Source organism: Ursus arctos, unplaced genomic scaffold (genome assembly GCF_023065955.2).
Source record: "Ursus arctos isolate Adak ecotype North America unplaced genomic scaffold, UrsArc2.0 scaffold_1, whole genome shotgun sequence".
NCBI classification, from domain to species: Eukaryota; Metazoa; Chordata; class Mammalia; order Carnivora; family Ursidae; genus Ursus; species Ursus arctos.
The window spans coordinates 10,530,111-10,542,268 of NW_026622763.1; positions in this window are offsets into that span (position 1 = coordinate 10,530,111).

Below are 12,158 nucleotides of genomic sequence, written 5' to 3' on the forward strand. Positions count from 1 at the left end.
AGGCCAAGCTCTCCTCTCCCACTGCTCTCAGCACCGCCTGCCTGTCCTTACTTTCCAGGATGCTGTACTCCCCCATCCACCTGCCTCCACCATGCTCTGTCCCTCCTCTGGGCTTGCTCTAGCTGTCCCCTCCACCTGCATGCTCTTCCCACTTCTATCACCCCTGAGAACACCTCCTGTCCTAAGCCTCGGCTCAGCACTGCCTCCTTCAGAAGAGCTCCTCCTCTCCACTGGTGTCGGTGCCCCCGCGGCACTTTCTTGCTTCTGGGCATGGGTATGTCATCTGCTTTCTCCAGTGTCAGCTTCTGGGGTCATCTCCTATCCCAGGGTGAGGTCCTTGAGGATGGGCTTGGCCTTCCCTAGGAGTATGTCCTGGCAGGTGCTCAGTAATTGTCCACGGGTGAATTAGGGAGTGTGTGTGTGTGTGTGTGTGTGTGTGTGAGAGAGAGAGAGAGAGAGAGAGAGAGAGAGAGAGAGAGAATGAGAATCTGTCTGGGCCAAGAGGTAAGAGGTCCTCTGGAGAAGCCAGGTGGGAACCCCAGACGAGGCTTGGGCCTGCAAGAGGCAGGAGAGGAGACAAGATGACTTTCAGGGAGAAGCTGGGGAGCCTCTCAGGGCAGGGACTTGGATGGGCTGCTGTCAGCTCACGCTGTGCCACTCTGATGTTGGAAAGCAAGTTGCACCAGAACCTTCTGTCTGGTTCCTGAGTCCCAGCGGCTACTTTTGGGCATCTTTTGCCTGTGTGGAACTCAAGAAACCAGATTCCTTCTCTCTGCCTCGTTCTTCTTCCTCCTGGTCTCTCCTTCCCACCTGACACAGAGAACAGGTGGTTCTTTCCAACTGGCAAATTCTAGCGCCTTCCATTGTGTTCTGTTTACGTCAGATGGCTGCAGGCCAAAGCTGTTATATTGTTATTGTTATATCAAAGTCAAGATAGGTGATTAGGGCCCCAGTGATCGAGCACCTCGTAAGTGCCCAGCACAATGCCAGGTGCCACACACGCACTCCCCGAACCTCATGGCACCTGCGAGAATGGTTCTCCTCGTTTCACTCGCGAGGAGACTGAGACCCAGAAGAGACTGAGAAGCTGAAGAATTTGCCTGAAAGTTCCTCCCTGGGAAGAGTCAGAACGGGGTGCCACCCAGGCGTTTCGGACCCCAGGTAGACTCCCTAAACGTAAGGGGAAACAAGGAGAAAATAAAGAGTTGGGGGAAAAAATGAATTATAATATGTTTGGTTCCAACTTCTTGCTTTTTAGAAATGAAATGATGACCCTGTGAGATTCTGTGAGCCCCTCGAGGACTCACAGGTCTAGGCTCGGGGTCACTGCACTTAGCAACCTGAACCATCCAGGAGGAGTGGGAGAGAGATGGGGGGATGCCTGGCAGGGAGTGTGGTCAGGGAAATAGCTCCTATGTACATGGGAGGAGGCTGGTGAAGATGGGGAAAGGCTGCTCCCGGCAAAGGGAACCACATCGGCAAAAGCCTCAGGGCCTGCGAGGTCAGGGCACGTTCGGGAAGTGGGGAGATCCGGCTAGACTCCAGGGCTCCTTCCCAAGAACCCTGTGGAGTCACTGAAGGGGTTGGGGCTGTGCTGGTTGCAGGCCGCTCCTGGCAATTTCTTCACCCCACGGACAGATGTGCCAAACTCTGGCTCAGAATCCGCAGGTGAGCAGATGGGCTCCTGCCTCAGGACTCCCTGTCTCTGAGTGAGCTGCCCTGTTATGGAGTCAGGCCTGCAGAGCCAGCCATAGTGGGGAATTCTTGTGTGGAAGGAGGTTTTTGCTATTTAAAACCCCAGCCTCTTTCCAAGAGGGGTGGGGGGGTTACAGGAAAGTATCTCCTACTGGGCTGGGGCCAGAGCAGGGGCTGGGAAGGGGCTGCGAGGAGAGGGGGTTGGGGGGGCTGAAACCCCCACCCGAGCCGGAGGCCAGCGTGGGATGGAGCCGCAGGGATGTTCTCCCGGGGGAGAAGGGGCCGGTGGGCTCTCCAGAACAGCGCTAAGCCCCGTGAAGCAGCTTCCTCTCTGGGGCCTTTGGGCCTCCTCCCCACCTACAGTCTGTCTCTGTGACAGCTGCCCCCCCTTTGATTTGAGGTGGGCTAAGCCTGCTCGGGGGGGGGGTCCTCAGTCATGTCACGGAGCAGGAGATGGGTACTGGTCACAAAACAGAACCGTGGGATGGGAGTTTGGGGCCAGAGCTGCCCTTGAGAGGGCAGACCTTGGAGAAATTCCCAGAAAACTTGCTGAAGGCCTTGGAAAGTAGAGCAGAGAGAATGGGGGTGTTGAGAGAGAATTGCCCACGTTTATTTTTGGGCTAACATGTTTTCTTTTGTGATTCCGTACAGACACAGCCCTGGTCCTACTATTTGAGTATAATAAGGAAAAGGGTCGTGTTCTGGAGTCAGGGGTGCCCACAGTTGGGCACGAGTGGGGGAACGAGGGGCCATTCCTTCATCCCCCAGCCTTGTCCTGCCAGAGCCCATGGGAAGCTCTCGCCCGGTGTTGACTAGGACACCGTCTTCACCCCACCCTGGGCCTGACCCTCCGCATCTTCGACACAGAGGCTCTCCTGGGCCCTAGACCTGGCTGGGGACCCAGGCCCACCCACAGAGACCACTCTGGTTTGGCAGAGTCCCCATGAAGCTGCCACCTAGGGCTTGGGCAGACCCTGCCCCTGCACATACCCCCCCACCTGGGGTCACCCTCAGACTGCAGGCTGCCCAAAAGGGTGTTTGCTCCTACCCAGAATAACGTGTTCAAGGCTCATTTCCCTCAGCTCACCAGGCCATAGATTGACAGCGCTGATAGAGCAGAGGGGCCAGTGGGGCCTGGCTGGACCAAACTGGCCTGGCATGAAGCAGGCCTCGCCACGAACTGCTGCTTTCACCTCCCTCCGTCTCGCTCGGGGTCTGCCCCGGGTCCATCTCCCTGCCTCCCTGTCTTTTTTTCTCTTCCTTCTGCCTTCCGCCAGCCCGGCAGGGTCTCTGCTGCCCATCCTGTCTCCCTCTGCCTCTCTGCTCTCCTCCCCTCCTTGACTTTCCGTGTCTCACTGGAGCCTTTCCTCTGTCACTTTCCACTTCCCACGTTTCTGTCTCTGCACCCCCCATACCACCCCTCCCTCTGTCCCATCAGCACACCAGGCAGGTTTATTTGAACAACCAAGGGCGATACTGTGCTCACAAAGGAGATTCCCAGAGGCAGCTCTCAAAACCTAGCATCAGAGAAAAATGACTGTGGGGACCCAGCCAGCTGGGGAGAGGCTCTGGGGGTTGTGGGGACCCAGGCTAGAAGTGGATTTGGTGGGAAAATGTATACAAGAGTTTTCGGTTCCTGTCCTTTGACCTTGCTGCCCCTGCCACCTGCAACAGTAAGGATAAAGTCACTAATAATAATAATTAGGATTGAGGTCGCCGTGGTTGCTGTGTCAGGCCCTGTGCTAGCTTATTTCGCACGGACAATATTGTTTTCAACTGCCACAACAGTCCTACGGAATTGGTCTTATTGCCTCTTTTAGCAGACCAGGAAACTGAGACACAGAGAGGTCATCTAGCCCCTACTCAGCAGCCCAGCACCAATCGGACTGACCCCAAGCCAGGGTGGCCTCTGTGCTAGGATAGCCATCACATGCTGATTGCTTTTGTTGTAGGATTTGAGGGACCTGGGAAAGGAGCCAGCGCCCTCTGGTCACTTTCCACGGGAGGGTGATATGCAGGGAAGACGGTGCCCAGCACGCGGTCACTCAGCCAGCCATCAGTGATGGAGCCCAGGCGTCTGATGTCCAGGAGAGGAGGGGGAAAGCAGGCTCGGGACCGTGCCTGTGACCCCAGCAGGCCTCTTTCCTCACCGTGTGGCCACAGTTAAGCCCTTGCCCCTCTCTGAGCTCTCACTATCCCCGCTTCAGAAGTGGAATCCTAGAATCCCCCCATGGGGCTCTGTGGAGGGGTCTGCCGCTGGGCTGGGGACCCTGGGAAGAAGTCCAAGGACTTTCTTTCTCAAACTTAAGTTTTACCCTCTGCTTAACTTCTGCCTGTGATTTTCCTACCTGGGAGATAGTGCTGTGCATTTGGAGGAATTAGGCAAAAGGATACTTTAAAAAGAAAACTCCATGGATGTGGCCATGATGAGATTGGGTTCTCAGAGCACATCCTGCCCCACGACAAAAGGGACAATTCTACTCTCCCAGGCACCCCCAGTCACCCCACTCTAAGGCTCCACAAGGCTGCCAGGTTGAGATTTCTAGCGCCATTCATTCATTCATTCATTCATTCATTCATTCATTCCACTTGTGTTTGCCGAGTGCCCGCTGTGTGTCAGGGCCCTTCTAATCATGGGGGATTCCACAGAGAACAAAGCAGGTGAAAATCCCCACCGTTGTGGGTCTCACATTCCAGGAGGGAGAAAAAAATGATAAAGAAGATCAATGAATGAACCATAATTGCATGATAGACAGTTTAAGGTGATCAGGGGCCAATAAAGGAAGAAAAGGCAAGGGGGAGCATGCAGGAGGGTAGTGATTCAGACAGGGGGCTTGGCACCTCAGACTGCACCCCCCCAGCCCCACAGCATTCCAGGGGCTCCCCACCAGGCCCACGAAGGCAAAGACACATGGAACATGAGCTATGCATGCCATTTAAAGTTTTCAAGAGGCACTCAAAATGGTAAAAAAAAAAAAAAAAAAGTGTAAATAATATTGGTAGTATATTTTCTTTAACCTAATACATCCAAAGTATTGCTAATTCCACATGTAATCAGTATAAAAATACGTAACGGGGCCTTTTCCTTCTTTGTGTGCTAAGCCTTGGAAATCTAGCATGTATTTTACACCTGCAGCATATCTCACTGCGGACCAGCCACGTGTCAGGGGCTTGCCAGCCATGAGTGGAGCAGATCTGAAGTGTCAATCAGACCTTGGCCCTCCTCTGCTTCCGTGGCCTCCAGCTGTGCTCAGAACGTGACCCGAATGTCCTGCAGTGTGCGACGAGGCCCTTCATGATCTGGGCTGCCTGCTGAGCACATCTCCTCCCACTCTCCCTCACCCACTGCGGCACCCTGGCTGTGCACGTGCACAACCTCTTGCCTCTTGCACGTGCCAAGCTTACCTCTACCCCAGGGCCTTGGCTTTTGCTCTTGCTCTGCCTGGGGTGCTCGTCTTCCAAACTGAGTGCACTTGATCTCCCCTTGTCATTTTGTTCTCTGCTCACTTGCCACCTCCTCGGAGACCCTCCTCTAAGGTGCAGCCCACTGGAACATTCTCTATCATATCACCTTGCTTTATCTCTGCACCATATCTATTGCTCTTTGGAACCAGCTTTTTCAGTGCTTCGGTTCCTTGCTTTGATGTTTGTTTTCTGTCTGAAACAGACAGCTGTCCTCCGCAGAACCTCGTACACGGTAAGCACTCGGAAACACTCACTCAGAAGAGTCAGCATGTGGCCTCACTGGCTGCAAATTCTCCGCGCTGAGGCATTGCACAGATGTGGGCACTCACGTGCCAAAGGCTGGGCGGCACAGCCCAGCAGGGAAAACGTCACCCCGCGGCAGTCTGCTGAAAGTGTGATTTCCTGGCAAATTTCATCAGAGCTTTGCATTTATGAAGTTTTCCTTCCTGGACCACTCCTGGCCATGCCCAAGGAGTCTGTGATGGCGTACAGCTGGGGCTGCCTTGTGAGTAGCAAATACCCTCCTAACATTTCATGATGATAAAATCTTGATCCAAAAGAGACCCGGATAATGACCATCTAACACTCTTGGTCTACAGTTCATACGACCTATGTAGGCAGAAGCCCCTAGCCCGGGCTTAGCACACACGGGGTGTGCTAGGAAACATGAGTGCTTTTCAGGGCAATTTGGCAAATAGTTGTAGGGCTCCGGGCACGTGCTGGACGGGGTGCGTAGTGCTAGAAATTTATGGAGAAAGAAGACCCAGGTGACAGGTTCCTCCTCAGGCAGAGAAATTGTTTTCCAAACTGGCTGCTGGCCACTGCACAGGGCAGAGAGAGCCACCTGCTTTACCCCCAGACCTGACCTATGTCTCTGGAGGCATACCTACCTTTCCTCCACTAGGTCACTGGGGTACAGGCATTCTGCAGGTAGCCTGGGAGCTCGGCAAATGTCCTACCCAATGGGGAGCGTTTCCAGTCCTTGGGATTTTTGGGAGGGTCACTGACAGAAGACCCAGGCAGGACCAGAGCTCTGGCACTGTGGGCAGGGTGTCCCCCTCTTTGAGTCACTTAGGGGGTTAGACCAGAGGAGAGGTTGTCCCAAGATATTTAGGAAGAAGACCTTGCCTCAGAAGAAATCTCTGTGAAAGTCTAGGACATGAAGCCGAACAAACAGGCGTTTGGTGGCTGATGCAGGGCAGGAGCCCCAAGCTCTGCCACACTGCCTGTCTTCTCCACTCTGTCCTCTCTGGAACCCTAGGGATCCACAGGACCTAGTTTGAAAACCATGAGTATATCCTCTCTGGATCCAGAACTGGCGGTCTGAAGCTAGCCCTGCCTCTTGCCCATGGGGTGCCCTAACTTCTTAAAGAAGTTCAGGGTTTCATCTGTGAAATGGAGCTAATAATTACATCTATCTAATAGAGATGCTGGGAGAAGTAAATGGATAGGCGAAAAGTCACGCAAACCTGTAACCCAGTGCCGAGGAGACAGCAGGTACTCAGTCAGTAAGCCACTGCCCCTGCTGCGAGTGCCTGCGTATTAAATCTGGACCCTGTAAGAGGGCGTGTTCCGCCCAACAGAGAGAACAGGGGATGGGAGAATTTGAGCACAGCGGCTGGGGAAGCAGGGCGGTGTGCAGAGGTCTTTGGAGTCTTCCTATCTCTTTTTGGAGGTACTTTCCCAGCTTTGGTCCTGCATACAGTGGCTCTGGTTTCCCAACAAAATAAGACCATTGACTCCTTGGTTTTGCTACACTCACCGTAAAATACTTCAGGATACTTCAGCTTTCAAGCACCTGCTTGGGCTCAGGGTAGAGGGAAGGAAGGGAGTTCAGTAAACGTGTGCTCAGGGTGCACCAGTCCTCAACTCTGGGGCTGTGCCACCCAGGCTGAGGCCGGCTCTGGGGCCTGGAGGGGTCGGGGATGGCGGTGCTGTGTATTCTGGAACATCCTCGGTCAGAGAGGCTCGCTAAGGAAGCCCCGTCCTGAAGACAAGACCCCTGGGAACAATAGCCAACTGGCCTATGGGGAACAGGCCTCACTCTGCCCTTCCCCCTGCCTGCTGGCTTCGGATCATAACCCAGGATCCCTGGGCCAGCCTCTGAGCTCAATCATTAACTGAGCAGCTTGCTGAAAGGATTTGTTATAGGCTACGAATGCCAGGAAAATACGCAGACAATAATCTGGGACTAGCTAGTCTGAAGGGGTAGGGGTATAGCAACAACAACAAAAAGATTGTATTTAAATTTTTTTAAAATTTAGGTTAAATTTAATTAACACATAGTATACTATTAGTTTCAGAGGTAGAATTTAGTGATTCATCCGTTGCATATAACACCCGGTGCTCATTCCATCAAGTGCCCTCCCTAATGCCCATTGTCCAGCTGCCACATCCACCCACCCCATCCCCTCCAGCAACCCTCAGTTTGTTTCCTATAGTCAAGAGTCTCTTATGGTTTGTCTCCCTCTCTGTTTTTAATTGTTGAAGGTGGAACTTACATTCTCTGTGGTTTTCTGTATGTTTGAAAAGGCTTTCTCTGTATCTTTGAAGCCAACATTACACATCGTACCACTTCATCTATAAATATTTTAGCATGTACCCATTAAAAGGGGCTCTTGCAAAAAATAATAAACACAATGCTATTATCACCTTAAAAAGACTAAAAACAATATTTCAATACAATTAAATTTCTAGGCTGTGTTTGCATTTCCCTGATTGTCATATAAAATTTTTAAGTGTGCTCTTTACATCGGGATCCAATTAGAAGCCTAATTAAAGATTGATTTTTCACTTAAGTCTCTTTTGATTCATAAGTTCTTCTTCTTCTTCTTTTTTTTAAAGATTTTATTTATTTATTTGACAGAGAGAGACACAGCCAGCAAGAGAGGGAACACAAGCAGGGGGAGTGGGAGAGGAAGAAGCAGGCTCCCAGCAGAGCAGGGAGCCCGATGCGGGGCTCGATCTCAGGACCCTGGGATCACGCCCTGAGCCGAAGGCAGACGCTTAACGACTGAGCCACCCAGGCACCCCATAAGTTCTTCTTCTATCTTTTATTTTCTTAGAATATTTTGTTAAAGAAATCAAATGGCTGATATTATTGACTTTCCTACACTGTGATCATTCTACTTTCATCCTCATGTATCATGTACTGTATTCCTCTGTCTCCCGTAGTTGCTCGAAATTGATAGACCCTTTGGGTTGACTAGGATTTTGGGCACGGCTGCTTCATCAGGACTGGGTTCTTCTACACAAGGCACATGGCATCTGGGTATCTTGTCATGTTGGCAGCTAATGATATTCATTGCCTAGACCTACTAATTCATTAGATCGTGAAGGAGTGATGTTTGAATTCTATCATTCCTTCTGTATTTTTTAGCTGGACTGCTTCTATAAAGAAGATTCCCCTCGTCAACTGTGTGGCGACTTTGAGCTCCTGGTTGTAAAAGCAGGATAAACACTTGATGCTTCCCCTCGATGTATCGGTTACCATGATTTGGTTCCCTAGCTTCTTCCAGAAATAACCACTGAGTTTGTGTGCATGTGTGTGTTTAATATTACTATGGTCCCATTGATTTAAATATATTTGACTTCTTTCAATTCATGGTATTACTATCTTTTTTGATGCCCAAATTATACCATCTGTGGGCAATGGAAGTTACTGGAATGGGCTCCTGAGTCCTTTTGATATACTCTATCAATTTTCAGTAGCTTACTGTATCTATATGAAAGGATGTTCCAAGCTCATTATACATCTCTTGACTCAGAATTGTCCATTTCTATAAGGAATCCTGGTTCCTTTTAGTGGGGAGTGGTATTTAGACACCACAATCTGGATATAGGGGGGTGTTCAATGTACTGGATTATACACATTTCCTGATCTTTTTAGTGGGCAAAACTAGAAAGTACATACTTAAAAAAAAAAGATAAGATACATCATAAGTTCATACTGGTATTTCCAATTCAGATTCGACCAGAGTCTTAATACTTCATTGGTCTTACTCTGTGACTTCTTTTAACCACGCTGAAAATATCAGCTTTGAAAACTCCAGCATAGTTACTCATTTGATTTACCCTTTATTACACACACAATGGGCTCAGACGAAAAATACCATTATGATCACCAAAAATGATTTCAGATTTTGGTGGGGGGGGGCATTTCTTTTTGCCTTTAGGTTATATCCCACTAAGAATGCGTGTTAAATTACTAAGCTTTAATACCATTTGAACTAGTTTCTCTCTGTGTGGTTATGTCAGCAGCTAAATACAAGTTAGGTTCATTAATTTTAATTTTGGGGATTTTAAAAAATTTATTCAATTTTGTTTTTTAATCATGAAAATGCATTTTTTATAAAGAAAATTTTCTTTTTTTTAATGTTTTTTATTATATTATGTTAGTCACCATCCCTGGTTTTTGATGTAAAGTTCGATGTTTCATTAGTTGCGTATAACACCCAGTGCACCATGCAATACGTGCCCTCCTTACTACCCATCACCGGTCTATCCCATTCCCCCACTCCCCTCCCCTCTGAAGCCCTCAGTTTGTTTCTCAGAGTCCATAGTCTCTCATGCTTCATTCCCCCTTCTGATTACCCCCCCTTTCTTCATCCCTTTCTTCCCCTACCTATCTTCCTAGTTCTTATGTTCCATAGATGAGAGAAATCATAGGATAATTGTCTTTCTCTGCTTGACTTATTTCACTTAGCATTATCTCCTCCAGTGCTGTCCATGTTGCAGCAAATGTTGAGAAATCGGTCTTTCTGATAGCTGAGTAATATTCCATTGTATATATGGACCACAACTTCTTAATCCAGTCATCTATTGAAGGGCATCTCGGCTCCTTCCACGATTTAGCTATTGTGGACATTGCTGCTATGAACATTGGGGTGCATATGGCCCTTCTCTTCACTACGTCTGTATCTTTGGGGTAAATACCCAGTAGTGCAATGGCTGGGTCATAGGGTAGCTCAATTTTTAACTTTTTAAGGGACCTCCACACTGTTTTCCAGAGTGGCTGTACCAACTTGCATTCCCACCCACAATGTAGGAGGGATCCCCTTTCTCCACATCCTCTCCAGCAATTGTTGTTTCTTGTCTTGTCAATTTTTGCCATTCTAACTGGCGTAAGGTGGTATCTTAGTGTGGTTTTGATTTGAATTTCCCTGATGGCTAATGATTTTGAACATTTTTTCATGTGTCTGGTAGCCATTTGTAGCTCATCATTGGATAAGTGTCTGTTCATATCTTCTGCCCATTTTATGATTTGTTTATTTGTTTCTTGCGTATTGAGTTTGAGAAGTTCTTTGTAGATCTTGGATACCAGTCCTTTATCTGTAGCATCATTTGCAAATATCTTCTCCCATTCCGTGGGCTGCCTCTTAGTTTTTTGGACTGTTTCCTTGGCTGTGTAGAAGCTTTTTATCTTGATGAAGTCCCACAAGTTCATTTTACCTTTTGTTTCTCTTGCCTTTGGAGATGTGTCATGAAAAAGGTTGCTTTGGCCGATGTCGTAGAGGTTGCTGCCTATGTTCTCCTCTAGGATTTTGATGGATTCCTGTCTCACATCGAGGTCTTTCATCCATTTGGAGTTTATCTTTGTGTATGGTGTGAGAGAGTGGTCAAGTTTCATTCTTTTGCTTGTAGCTGTCCAATTTTCCCAGCACCATTTACTGAAGAGACTGTCTTTTTTCCACCGGATGTTTTTTCCTGCTTTATCAAAGATGAGTTGCCCAAAGAGCCGAGGGTCCATTTCTGGGTTCTCTATTCTGTTCCATTGGTCTATGTGTCTGTTTTTGTGCCAGTACCATGCTGTCTTTGTGATCACAGCTTTGTAGTACAGCTCGAAATCCGGCATTGTGATGCCCCCAGCTTTGTTTTTCCTTTTCAACAGTTCCTTGGCGATTCGGGGCCTTTTCTGGTTCCATACAAATTTAAGGACTATTTGTTCCAGTTCTTTGAAAAATGTCATCGGTATTTTGATTGGGATAGCATTGAAAGTGTAGATTGCTCTGGGTAGCATGGACATTTTAACTATGTTAATTCTTCCGATCCATGAGCATGGAATATTTTCCCATCTTTTTGTGTCTTTTTTCAATGTCCTTCAAGAGTGATTTATAGTTTCTAGAATATAGATCCTTTACGTCTCTGGTTAAGTTAATTCCAAGGTAATGTATGGTTTTTGGTGCTATTGTAAATGGGATGGATTCCCTAATTTCTCTTTCTTCAGTCTCATTATTCGTGTATAGAAATGCAACTGATTTCTGAGCATTGATTTTGTATCCCGCCACATTACTGAATTGCTCTATAACTTCTAATAGTTTGGGAGTGGATTCTTTTGGGTTTTCCATATAGAGTATCATGTCATCTGCGAAGAGAGACATTTTGACTTCTTTGCCGATTTGGATACCTTTTATCCCTTTTTGTTGTCTGATTGCTGTTGCAAGGACTTCTAGTACTATGTTATATACTATATATATTTATATTTGCAAATATATATTTGCATATATATTTATAATTGTCATATTCACTTGTTGGATACATCCTTTAAGAATAATATAGTGCCCTTCTGTGTCTCTAACTATAGTCTTTAGTTTAAAATCCAATCTGTCTGATATGAGAATTGCTACCCCAGCTTTCTTTTGAGGTCCATTGGCATGAAAGATGGTATTCCATCCCTTTACTTTCAGTCTGAATGTATCTTTAGGTTCAAAATGAGTCTCTTGTAGACAGCAAATGGATGGGTCATATAATTGTGGCGAGAGTGGGCATCCTTGTCGTGTTCTTGATCTTAAGGGAAAGGCTTCCAGCTTTTCCCCATTGAGAATGATATTTGCTGTAGGCGTTTCATAGATGGCTTTTATGAGATTGAGGAATGTACCCTCTATCCCTACACTCTGAAGGGTTTTAATCAGGAAAGGATGCTGTATTTTGTCAAATGCTTTTTCTGCATTTATTGAGAGAATCATATGATTTTTGAATTTTTCTTTCTGGATAAAATC